The sequence below is a fragment of the Linepithema humile genome, chromosome 8 (assembly GCF_040581485.1).
Source record: "Linepithema humile isolate Giens D197 chromosome 8, Lhum_UNIL_v1.0, whole genome shotgun sequence".
Lineage (NCBI taxonomy): Eukaryota > Metazoa > Arthropoda > Insecta > Hymenoptera > Formicidae > Linepithema > Linepithema humile.
This window is the reverse complement of record NC_090135.1, coordinates 7,258,954-7,271,011: the sequence shown is the minus strand read 5'-3', so window position 1 is coordinate 7,271,011 and position 12,058 is coordinate 7,258,954. Positions and strand designations below refer to the sequence as shown.

At 33.7% G+C, this 12,058-nt stretch overlaps 1 protein-coding gene and 1 long non-coding RNA gene across 2 annotated transcripts in view; one reads left to right on the top strand and one right to left on the bottom strand.

Moving 5' to 3' along the window:
* Positions 1–5,023: 5,023 nt before the first annotated feature.
* Positions 5,024–9,357, bottom strand: LOC137001448 (uncharacterized). The gene is made up of 3 exons (XR_010891459.1): positions 8,749–9,357; positions 7,818–8,503; positions 5,024–7,482 (listed from the first exon to the last, which is right to left on the bottom strand). It is a non-coding gene; the product is annotated as an uncharacterized lncRNA (long non-coding RNA).
* Positions 9,358–10,383: 1,026 nt separating this feature from the next.
* Positions 10,384–12,058, top strand: part of Rab3GAP1 (RAB3 GTPase activating protein subunit 1) — a 30,575-nt gene continuing 28,900 nt past the window's right edge. Inside the window, exon 1 of the mRNA XM_067360289.1 lies at positions 10,384–10,870. The gene's annotated coding sequence lies outside the window, so the exon portion shown is untranslated. The remainder of the gene's footprint in view (positions 10,871–12,058) is intronic.

The window sequence follows — 12,058 nt, the reverse complement described above, 5'->3', positions numbered from 1 at the left end:
TTCTGACGACTAAAATAATTAGAAAATTTTTTAAACAATTAATTTACCCGAAAAACGCGCATTTTTGAGCATATGTGTGATATGCTGGCCGCATATTGATAGTTCTGCTAAAAATTAGACAGTTCTCTTCTAGTTCTGGGCGAGTACATTGCTTTTCCAAAGAGTTCTGACGACTAAAATAATTAGAAAATTTTTTAAACAATTATTTTACCCGAAAAACACGCATTTTTGAGTATATGTGTGATATGCTGGCCGTATATTAATAGTTCTGTTAATAATTAAAGAGTTTTCGTGTAGTTCTGGGCAAGTACATTGCTTTTCCAAAAAGTTCTGACGACTAAAATAATTAGAAAATTTTTTAAACAATTAATTTACCCGAAAAACGCGCATTTTTGAGCATATGTGTGATATGCTGGCCGCATATTGATAGTTCTGCTAAAAATTAGACAGTTCTCTTCTAGTTCTTAGAACTACACGAAAACTCTTTAATTATTAACAGAACTATCAATATACGGCCAGCATATTACACATATGCTCAAAAATGCGTGTTTTTCGGGTAAATTAATTGTTTAAAAAATTTTCTAATTATTTTAGTCGTCAGAACTCTTTGGAAAAGCAATGTACTCGCCCAGAACTAGAATAGAACTGTCTAATTTTTAGCAGAACTATCAATATGCGGCCAGCATATCACACATATGCTCAAAAATGCGCGTTTTTCGGGTAAAATAATTGTTTAAAAAATTTTCTAATTATTTTAGTCGTCAGAACTCTTTGGAAAAGCAATGTACTTGCCCAGAACTGCACGAAAACTCTTTAATTATTAACAGAACTATCAATATACGGCCAGCATATCACACATATACTCAAAAATGCGTGTTTTTCGGGTAAAATAATTGTTTAAAAAATTTTCTAATTATTTTAGTCGTCAGAACTCTTTGGAAAAGCAATGTACTCGCCCAGAACTAGAAGAGAACTCTGCCTAATTTTTAGCAGAACTATCAATATGCGGCCAGCATATCACACATATGCTCAAAAATGCGCGTTTTTCGGGTAAATTAATTGTTTAAAAAATTTTCTAATTATTTTAGTCGTCAGAACTCTTTGGAAAAGCAATGTACTTGCCCAGAACTAGAAGAGAACTGTCTAATTTTTAGCAGAACTATTAATATGCGGCCAGCATATCACATATATGTACAAAAATGCGTGTTTTTCGGGTAAAATAATTGTTAAAAAATTTTCTAATTATTTTAGTCGTCAGAACTCTTTGGAAAAGCAATGTACTGGCTCAGAACTATACGAAAACTCTTTAATTATCAACAGAACTATCAATATACGGCCAGCATATCACATATATGTTCAGTGTCCTCTATTTTTTATCTGCTAACTTTCCGTAGCAGATCATTTTTTTCGATCGGTGTTTTTTTTTATAAAATCACCAGAACTATCATTAAAAACTATCAGGAACTATAGAACTCGACTGCATGCGACAAGAACTCTCTTTTATTTTTGATCTGCTAGAAAATGATCTGCTACGGGAAGTTAGCAGATCATTTTTTCGATTGGTGTTTTTTTGGATAAAATCACCAGAACTATTACTAAAAACTATAAGAAACTATAGAACTCGACTGCATGCAACAAGAACTCTCTTTTATTTTTGATCTGCTGGAAAATGATATATGCTAGGTTCACGAACATATAAATATTACAATATATAGAATTTACAATATATTATATAATAAAATAGAAATATACAATACAATAGATGTACAATAAAATGTATATTATACAATATTTTGACAAATTTAGTGCATGTAAGATAAATGTCCCAGAGACTAGACAATTAAGAGTTAATCATTACTAAATATATAATTTTTCTTCTAAATAATATTTTTCTCATTTTTCTGAATACATAATAAAAAAGTTTATCTAACAAAAATAAAACTAAAATTGTAATTAATCAACGACAATTATTAAAATTAAATGTTTACAAAGAAATATAAGATATTTATATGTACCAGTTCTGGCCATTATATTTATAACTATTTAAAAGATTGTTTTTTTTATAGTTGGAGATTGAAATATATCTAGCCATTGAAACATTTATCTTATTACATTTTCTTTTAACAACAATTTAACAATTAAGATTTGAAAAAATCTTTTATGATGATGTTTCTTATATGCAAGAAACTTCTTCCACTCCCACAAAAGAAAATCTTGCTGAGAATCTTTACCCGAAGTTTTGTCATTATCTTTGTCATCAATAAACTGCGAACTAACTGCCAAAGCAGAAATTCCAAAGTTTATTGACAACAAAAAATAAAAAAAATATAAAAATAATAAAGTTTTAAAATTCTTATATACAAGAAACTTTTCCCGTTCTCTCGGAAAAATTCTTGCTATTTGCCCACCTAAAGTTTTGTCATTATCTTTGTCATCAATAAAATGCAAACTAACTGCCAAAGCAGAAGTTCCAAAGTTTATCGACAACAAAGAATTAAAAAAAAAAAAGAATAAAAATTTTTTTAATTTAACCTATCCGAAAACTCTAATAAAAAATCCTACCTAATAGAAATTCTATCTAACACAAAAACCTACCTAATAAAAAATTCTATACCTAAGAGTTCGTAAGAAACCGTAAACCGATAAAGTTAAGATTAAATTTTTCGCGGAACCGTTTGGGAATTTTTCGCAAGATGCTTAGCGCAGAGCTCGGCTCAATTACCGCTATTTGCATCTGAAATTCGGGAGGGAGTTTTTCGCAGGACGCTAGCGCAGAGCTCGGCTCAGTTTCCGCTAGTTGCGTCCGAAATTTATGTTGATAGTCGACCATTGTTCAATGCTCGATCGTATCAACGTTGTTTCGAGATCCGTGCTCGACCATCATCGATGGGACCACGAATTTCGAATTTCCGTGCTCAACCATGGAATCAATTAAGCCATGGGACCACGGATGCATGGATAAGCTAGGAAAGATTGCGAGGAAATTGGCGTATAGCAAAAAATCATACATATATATTTAGTAATGGTTAACTGTAATTGCGTTATTTATTAAATAAATCATTTCAAATATGATGTCAATTCTTAAATTATATGTTTTTGCAAAACATATGTTTTTTATTTTTAATTTATACTTATTTGCAATAAATGTATATGAATTTTGAATTTCTAACTTGCTTTTCTACGCCAATTTGAACAAAATTTAACCCTGGATATAAAAATGTAAATCATTTACCGTTGAAGAAAAAGGAACAAGGGAACAAATTTCTTGTCATTCATTTTCTCATATAAAAATATATATAGCAAAATATATAAATAAAAAAAAAATTAAATTTTATTTAAGATTATTATTATATTATTTTTCTCTCTTTTTGTTATTTCCTCATACATAAAAAAATATGAAAAAAATAAATATACGAATAAAATTCAATATTATAAAAATAAATATTATATAAAAAAATTATATAAAAAAAATTAAATAGTATATAAAAATTAAATATGATTCAAGTTAATTAAAATATATATTGAAATATTCGAAGAGTTCGTAGCAATTTTTATGACAAAATTAAAAGCAATTATTATATGTTTAGGTCCATTTTTATTCAACAATGTATGTACGTTGTTTTCGGCAACTTTGAGTCATCTCTAACAACAGAGCATACATTAGTGAATAAAAATCGACATATAAACATATAACGATTGTTTTTAATTTTGTCCTAAAAAAGATCTACAAACTTTACGACTTATTAACCCAATATATTCGAGTCTGATCTATAAATAAATAAATTAAAAAAAGTACATACGTGTAATATGAATATCATGAAAAATTATAAATAAAAACTTAAATAAATCTTGTGTAAAATTAGTACTTTATTGTACATTATTATAAAAGAATTTAAATATGCAATAAACTAGAAAATTTCATGAATTAAAGATAAATGTTTAATCTATTATACAAATAAATAAAAATATATGTATCATATTAAAATTAATATTTTTTCATGGTCTTCATATTAAAATTTGGCGTACGTACAGCCTTCTTGACGTGCAATGTACGCTTTAATTTATAATTTTGTATGTGCATCATAACGTGCACATATTCCAGGGTTAAATTACGAGCAACTAATTCCTAGCCTCTCCATTTTAAAATAATGGATCAAAGAAATAGTTTTATTTCTTATAATTTTATGTGAAATATTCTTATATATGATTATATTTTTAATATTCTGTTATCGTTCTACTTATTATAGACTTATTCATAATAAGCCTTTGAATTTTAACACACTAACAATATTAATTCAAAAGACTATTAGGCCAATACAAGTTGTCCGTGTTCAAATTTATATGTTGAATAAAATGAATAATAATATGAATAATATGAAAAATTAACGGCAAAGTCTGCAAAATGTCTTAAAAGTATATTTATTGTACCATTGTTCGATCCACTATTTTAATAAGACAAATTGGACTGACTCACCGGTCGATGCGCAGCAGCGGAGTTGTTGTTCTGTTGATCTGCAAAGCTGATCTGTAACACAAAAAAGTAAATCGGTTAAAGCTGCATTCAAAATGATTAATATTTGTAAAATAATAATTGTGCACATTCAACTTTTTAACTTATTTATTTAAGCAAATATTTAATAAAAAATTTATTGAAAAAAAGGTTAATTATATCAAAAATTTCTAATAATTAAATATAAATATTAAACATTACAAATATTTCATTAAATATTTCTAATATTTTGTGCGCATTTTGCAAATAATAAATAACAAATAATTACTTACTTTAAAGTTGCTCCACCGGCGCCCGATGCTCCTCCTGAGCCTCCTCCTCCTCTCAGTGGTCCTTCGAAGCACTCACATTGAATCTCACGCGTTCGCGGCGCATGCATTGCTCGCATGCGTACCTGAATACGAAAATCGCGCGATACTTAAAACGGCACTCCCGACATCACAGGCGAATCGAACCGAATTGTCCAAGCTGTGACGTTACGCGCGAATTCCGTCCGCGTTTCAGACGACCACATTTACCAATTGGGGCACGATTCTCTCAAAACAGAAGGCAAAGATAAGCTCGAAGAAGATGAGGTGATTAGTCATCCAATCAACCGACTAGATACAAGACATCTGAAAAGCAATCGGTAGCGTTTGACTAACTCCGGTAGCCGTCCTCGACTACCTTCGACAGTCCGGCTATCTGTACAACTAGCGCGCTGCACGTAGAACCGAAGATTGCCCTGCCGTAGTCGAGATTTTATGATTGAAACCGACCTTTCCCTCCCCCGAGCCAAGCCTAAAGTCAAAAAAAATCGTGTCCCAATATTTGTCATGCAGCAAAAATGCGTTCATCTATAGATTCGCTATAACTCTCGGCATTAACGGCACTCCCGACGCGCATTTTCTTATATTATACGACGGAACGAATATATTTTGTAGCACCGATTACGCGCACAAAGTTGATCTGTAAAATAAAAAAATTAATGCAGATTAGTGTTTGAAATAATAAATATTTATAGAATAATTACTGCGCACATTAAACTTTATATTCGTTTATTTATGCACACGTCTAGACAAAGAATTAAAATTTTCAAAAATATATTTTTTGAATAAAGAAAAAAGTTTAATTAGTTGAAATAATAACATGTAAAAAATTTCTAAAAATGGTGAATATTATTTTACTATTATAAATATTTTACTAAATATTTAAAGTATTTCAAATATTTTATATCCGCTACATTATATAATATTTTATATGCAATATTTTGCGAATAACAAATAAATGAATTATTGCTTACCGTAAAGTTGCTCCGCCGGCGCCCGATGCTTTTCCTGAGCCTCCTCCTCCTCTCAGTGGTCCTTCGAAGCACTCACATTGAATCTCACGCGTTCGCGGCGCATGCATTGCTCGCATGCGTACCTGAATACGAAAATCGCGCGATACTTAAAACGACACTCCCGACATCACAGGCGAATCGAACCGAACTGTCCAAGCTGCGACGTTACGCGCGAATTTCGTCCGCGTTTCAGACGACCACATTTATCAATTGGGGCACGATTCTCTCAAAACAGAGGGCAAAGGTAAGCTCGAAGAAGATGAGGTGCGATTAGTCATGCAATCAACCGACTAGATACAAGACATCTGAAAAGCAATCGGTAGCGTTTGACTAACTCCGGTAGCCGTCCTCGACTACCTTTGAGAGTCCGGCTATCTGTACAACTAGCGCGCTGCACGTAGAACCGAAGATTGCCCTGCCGTAGTCGAGATTTTATGATTGAAACCGACCTTTCCCTCCCCCGAGCCAAGCCTAAAGTCAAAGAAAATCGTGTCCCAATATTTGTCATGCAGCAAAAATGCGTTCATCTATAGATTCGCTATAACTCTCGGCATTAACGGCACTCCCGACGCGCATTTTCTTATATTATACGACGGAACGAATATATTTTGTAGCACCGATTACGCGCACAAAGTTGATCTGTAAAATAAAAAAATAAATGCAGATTAGTGTTTGAAATAATAAATATTTATAGAATAATTACTGCGCACATTAAACTTTATATTCGTTTATTTATGCACACGTCTAGACAAAGAATTAAAATTTTCAAAAATATATTTTTTGAATAAAGAAAAAAGTTTAATTAGTTGAAATAATAACATGTAAAAAATTTCTAAAAATGGTGAATATTATTTTACTATTATAAATATTTTACTAAATATTTAAAGTATTTCAAATATTTTATATCCGCTACATTATATAATATTTTATATGCAATATTTTGCGAATAACAAATAAATGAATTATTGCTTACCGTAAAGTTGCTCCGCCGGCGCCCGATGCTTTTCCTGAGCCTCCTCCTCCTCTCAGTGGTCCTTCGAAGCACTCACATTGAATCTCACGCGTTCGCGGCGCATGCATTGCTCGCATGCGTACCTGAATACGAAAATCGCGCGATACTTAAAACGACACTCCCGACATCACAGGCGAATCGAACCGAACTGTCCAAGCTGCGACGTTACGCGCGAATTTCGTCCGCGTTTCAGACGACCACATTTATCAATTGGGGCACGATTCTCTCAAAACAGAGGGCAAAGGTAAGCTCGAAGAAGATGAGGTGCGATTAGTCATGCAATCAACCGACTAGATACAAGACATCTGAAAAGCAATCGGTAGCGTTTGACTAACTCCGGTAGCCGTCCTCGACTACCTTCGACAGTCCGGCTATCTGTACAACTAGCGCGCTGCACGTAGAACCGAAGATTGCCCTGCCGTAGTCGAGATTTTATGATTGAAACCGACCTTTCCCTCCCCCGAGCCAAGCCTAAAGTCAAAGAAAATCGTGTCCCAATATTTGTCATGCAGCAAAAATGCGTTCATCTATAGATTCGCTATAACTCTCGGCATTAACGGCACTCCCGACGCGCATTTTCTTATATTATACGACGGAACGAATATATTTTGTAGCACCGATTACGCGCACAAAGTTGATCTGTAAAATAAAAAAATAAATGCAGATTAGTGTTTGAAATAATAAATATTTATAGAATAATTACTGCGCACATTAAACTTTATATTCGTTTATTTATGCACACGTCTAGACAAAGAATTAAAATTTTCAAAAATATATTTTTTGAATAAAGAAAAAAGTTTAATTAGTTGAAATAATAACATGTAAAAAATTTCTAAAAATGGTGAATATTATTTTACTATTATAAATATTTTACTAAATATTTAAAGTATTTCAAATATTTTATATCCCGCTACATTATATAATATTTTATATGCAATATTTTGCGAATAACAAATAAATGAATTATTGCTTACCGTAAAGTTGCTCCGCCGGCGCCCGATGCTTTTCCTGAGCCTCCTCCTCCTCTCAGTGGTCCTTCGAAGCACTCACATTGAATCTCACGCGTTCGCGGCGCATGCATTGCTCGCATGCGTACCTGAATACGAAAATCGCGCGATACTTAAAACGACACTCCCGACATCACAGGCGAATCGAACCGAACTGTCCAAGCTGCGACGTTACGCGCGAATTTCGTCCGCGTTTCAGACGACCACATTTATCAATTGGGGCACGATTCTCTCAAAACAGAGGGCAAAGGTAAGCTCGAAGAAGATGAGGTGCGATTAGTCATGCAATCAACCGACTAGATACAAGACATCTGAAAAGCAATCGGTAGCGTTTGACTAACTCCGGTAGCCGTCCTCGACTACCTTCGACAGTCCGGCTATCTGTACAACTAGCGCGCTGCACGTAGAACCGAAGATTGCCCTGCCGTAGTCGAGATTTTATGATTGAAACCGACCTTTCCCTCCCCCGAGCCAAGCCTAAAGTCAAAGAAAATCGTGTCCCAATATTTGTCATACAGCAAAAATGCGTTCATCTATAGATTCGCTATAACTCTCGGCATTAACGGCACTCCCGACGCGCATTTTCTTATACTATACGACGGAATGAATATATTTTGTAGCACCGATTACGCACACAAAGCTGCAAAGCTGATCTGTAACACAGAAAATTAAATCGATTATAGAGCTGCATTCAAAATGATTAATATTTGTAAAATAATAATAATAATAATAATAATAATAATAATAATAATAATAATAATAATAATAATAATAATATATATGTTAAAAATTTCTAATAATTAAATATGAATATTAAACATTACAAATATATCATTGAATATTTCTAATATTTTGTGCACAACATTTTGCAAATAATAAATAACAAATAATAACTTACTCTAAAGTTGTTCCGCCGGCGTCTGATGCTCCTCCCGAGCCTCCTCCTCCTCTCAGTGGTCTTCAAAGTATTCACACGCGATCGCGACGCGAAATACGAAAATCGCACGGCACTTTAAACGGCACTCCGCGTTCTATATTACTGCGAAATTACGGCGGAACGATGTTACAATAATATATTTTAGCGATATTTTAGCCGACACTCCCGACGCGTATTTTGTCATATTAGGACAAAAGTTAAACTCGAATATCGCTCATCACACGGAATACGCGTTCGACATGCTGCCATGTACGCAACAGGTAACGATAAAAAAGGGGGAGGAAGGTAAAAAACTGTAAGGAGTAATAAGAATTGGAGATAGTTGGGAGGGATAACGCGCCGATACGCGAACGGTCTGCCTCGCTCAAGTACCGCCGTACGAATAATAATAGTCCAGGAGCAAGGATTCATTTATACAAGGTCGTGTCGAAGGATCCAAGTGTGATTTAGGAGTAGGAGAAAAGAATGTATGTGTCAATAACGCGTGCGAGAGAGAAAGCGTGGTAATGAGAGAGAGAGGACATAGAGTACGTAGGCTACAGAGTGTATGTAAACAACCCCACCAAACCTCCCCATGCCGTGAGTCATCGAAATTCCTAATATGATATATAATATTTTACACATTTCAAGATATTCTTTCTGCGTTGAGAATTTTAATTTCGATAATTAACTATTTTATTTTTCGTTTTCTATTGTATCTTTAAAATTTTTACCTGTAGATTCGCCAGCGTAATTTCATATAAAAATTAATTTTACTTCATTAAAATTCCGCTGTTTAAAGCTCTTTGAGCGTTTTTTTATTTTGCATCATGGCACAAATGAATAAATATATGAATAAGAATTAAAGATAAATACTCACGTAAAATATGTAAATGTCACGAAACATGGTGCTTTGCGTGAACACTGCTGCCCGCGCAATAAATTTCGATGAAATAAATCCTTCGAAATACGCGATTTAATCGATCTACATTCTCGACGCGTTTCGACTTACATAAGAACAAAGATAATATCGGATATCACACGAATGCGTTTGGCATTCTGTAGCAAAACAGCAAAGGAATTTGTAAGAAATGATTTTCTCATCTCATCGAAGTAGAGAGAGTGATTTCGGAGGTTAGTTGAAATGAAAGAGTAATAAAGGTAGTTTTCCACCAAGAGACACAAGCGACACAAAAGTATTATTCTCTCTGTTGCTCATTGAATATCGAACAAAGACAGAGTGATACTTGTGTCGATTTGTGTCAACTTGTGTTCTTTGCTGGAAAACAACCAAAGGTGTAGCATGGAACTTGTTAAAACGTTTGAAATAATAGAAATAACGTACCAATATGCTCCGATACACGATCCGCCCTGTACGAGTATCGCCGTGCAAAAGATAACAGAATAATACCAAAAATAAGATCGCGTAAATTTAGATTTGGAAAAATGCGTGAAATGTACGAGCTGAAATGTATGCTGAATGTAGCGCGTGAGAGAGAGAGAGAGAGAGGGAATACGTTTCGAGACTGAGCCGTATGGTGGGGTTGTGATGTCGTCGCACACACGTAGGTCTCACGTCATATCCTCTCTCACTCTTTCTTACTCTCTCTTTCTCTCTCTTGCGCTGTGTGTTGGCGCGCACATTTACATATTCCTCTAAATCAAAATCTGTGCAAGACCTTATTTTTGCTATTATCCTGCTGTCTTTTTTGCAAGTGATAGTCGCACGGAGCGAATCGTACATCAGGGTGTATCGATGTGTCATTTTTATTATCTTAACCATCCAACAAGTTCTATACTACATTCTTTTCACTATTCTCTCATTACAATTAACCTCAAAATCACTACTTCGGTGAGATAATTACTTTTTATAAATATCATTCTGTCATTTTCTATAGAAAGTCGAACGTATCCGTGCGACAATATATTCGAGTATTATTTCTTTTATATAATAAAGTACGCATCGCGGGAGTGCCGTATAAAAGTCGCGCGACAGTAATTAATCAGATTTTCGCGAGTGAATTGCGAGTGAATCGTGTTCCCTTATGCTGAGAAGATGAGCAGACTCAGGTGAGACATCGGGCATCGGCGAAGCAACTTTGAGGTTTTTATCGTTCATTTATTATTTATTAATTGTAAAATATTGGAAACAACATGGTTGTTTAAAAGACAAATGAAAGATTCATTAATCTTTTTTACCTTTGAAGACAAATGACATTTCTTGTTATCTCTATAAATTAACTTCAAGGCATGATAAATTTGTATCCAATAATTGAAATGACCATAATAATTTTTCATAGACTAGAACAATACAGGCGCGCGCTACGCGCGCGCACTTATAGTAATTTAATAATTAAGAAATCTAAATATTTTAATAAATTTTTTTAATTTTAAATAACCGTCAAAATAACCTTCGCTCTCAATCTATCAAACTATCAGAATAATCGCAATAACCAATCAGCGTCGCGGAAAAGCATCAACAATACTTTCGTTACATTCGAGTATCGATCTTTCATGCCTGTTTTAAGAGTGGAATCTAATCTGTAACGTTGAGACTTATGTAATGTATGCTAGTCGCGGCTCAAATAGGATAATACGGCATTCGCTCATAGAAGCATAATGCACGGATTTCGAGATGAATATATTTGTGATGGCAAAGCAGAACAGAACAGAAGAGATGAACGATAGACGATATGGGCAGTTAATGGTCGGCCGCTACCGCGCCCCTTTCGTGTTACGAAGCTGAGTATCCATAGCTCCGGTTGATTTACATTTACGATCACTCATCTCTGCTTCGACCCGGGCTTGTACTACAGCTTATTAACTTATACGTTTTAATCATGAATAATTTATCCACTTGACACACCATTGACTACCGCCCAGCGTAGAAATCGCGCGAGATCTTTGAACGAGAGCTGGCCGATTCACCTAAAAGTAGAATAGCTGTTTTCAATCTATTGTAGAAATATTTAGGCAGATAATCATAAAGTACACATTCAATATTTTCCTTAAACATGTAGAAAACTGCCTATTTTATTTTTAATTTGCTAGCTTATATACGTGTGATTTTATAATTTATAGAGCAGTAATTTATAGAATTGTTTTCCCGTTCAAGCTTTCATCTTCGGTTTAAAAAAAATTTGAAAGATATTAAAACAAATTCACAGTTGACCAAGTTAACTTATAAAATAGAATTGTAAGTATTAAACATTAAGTTTATCAAGATTTATTAGTTAATCTTTCTTCTGATAATTGAATTAATTGCAAAGAATTTATCGGAATAGAAACAAAA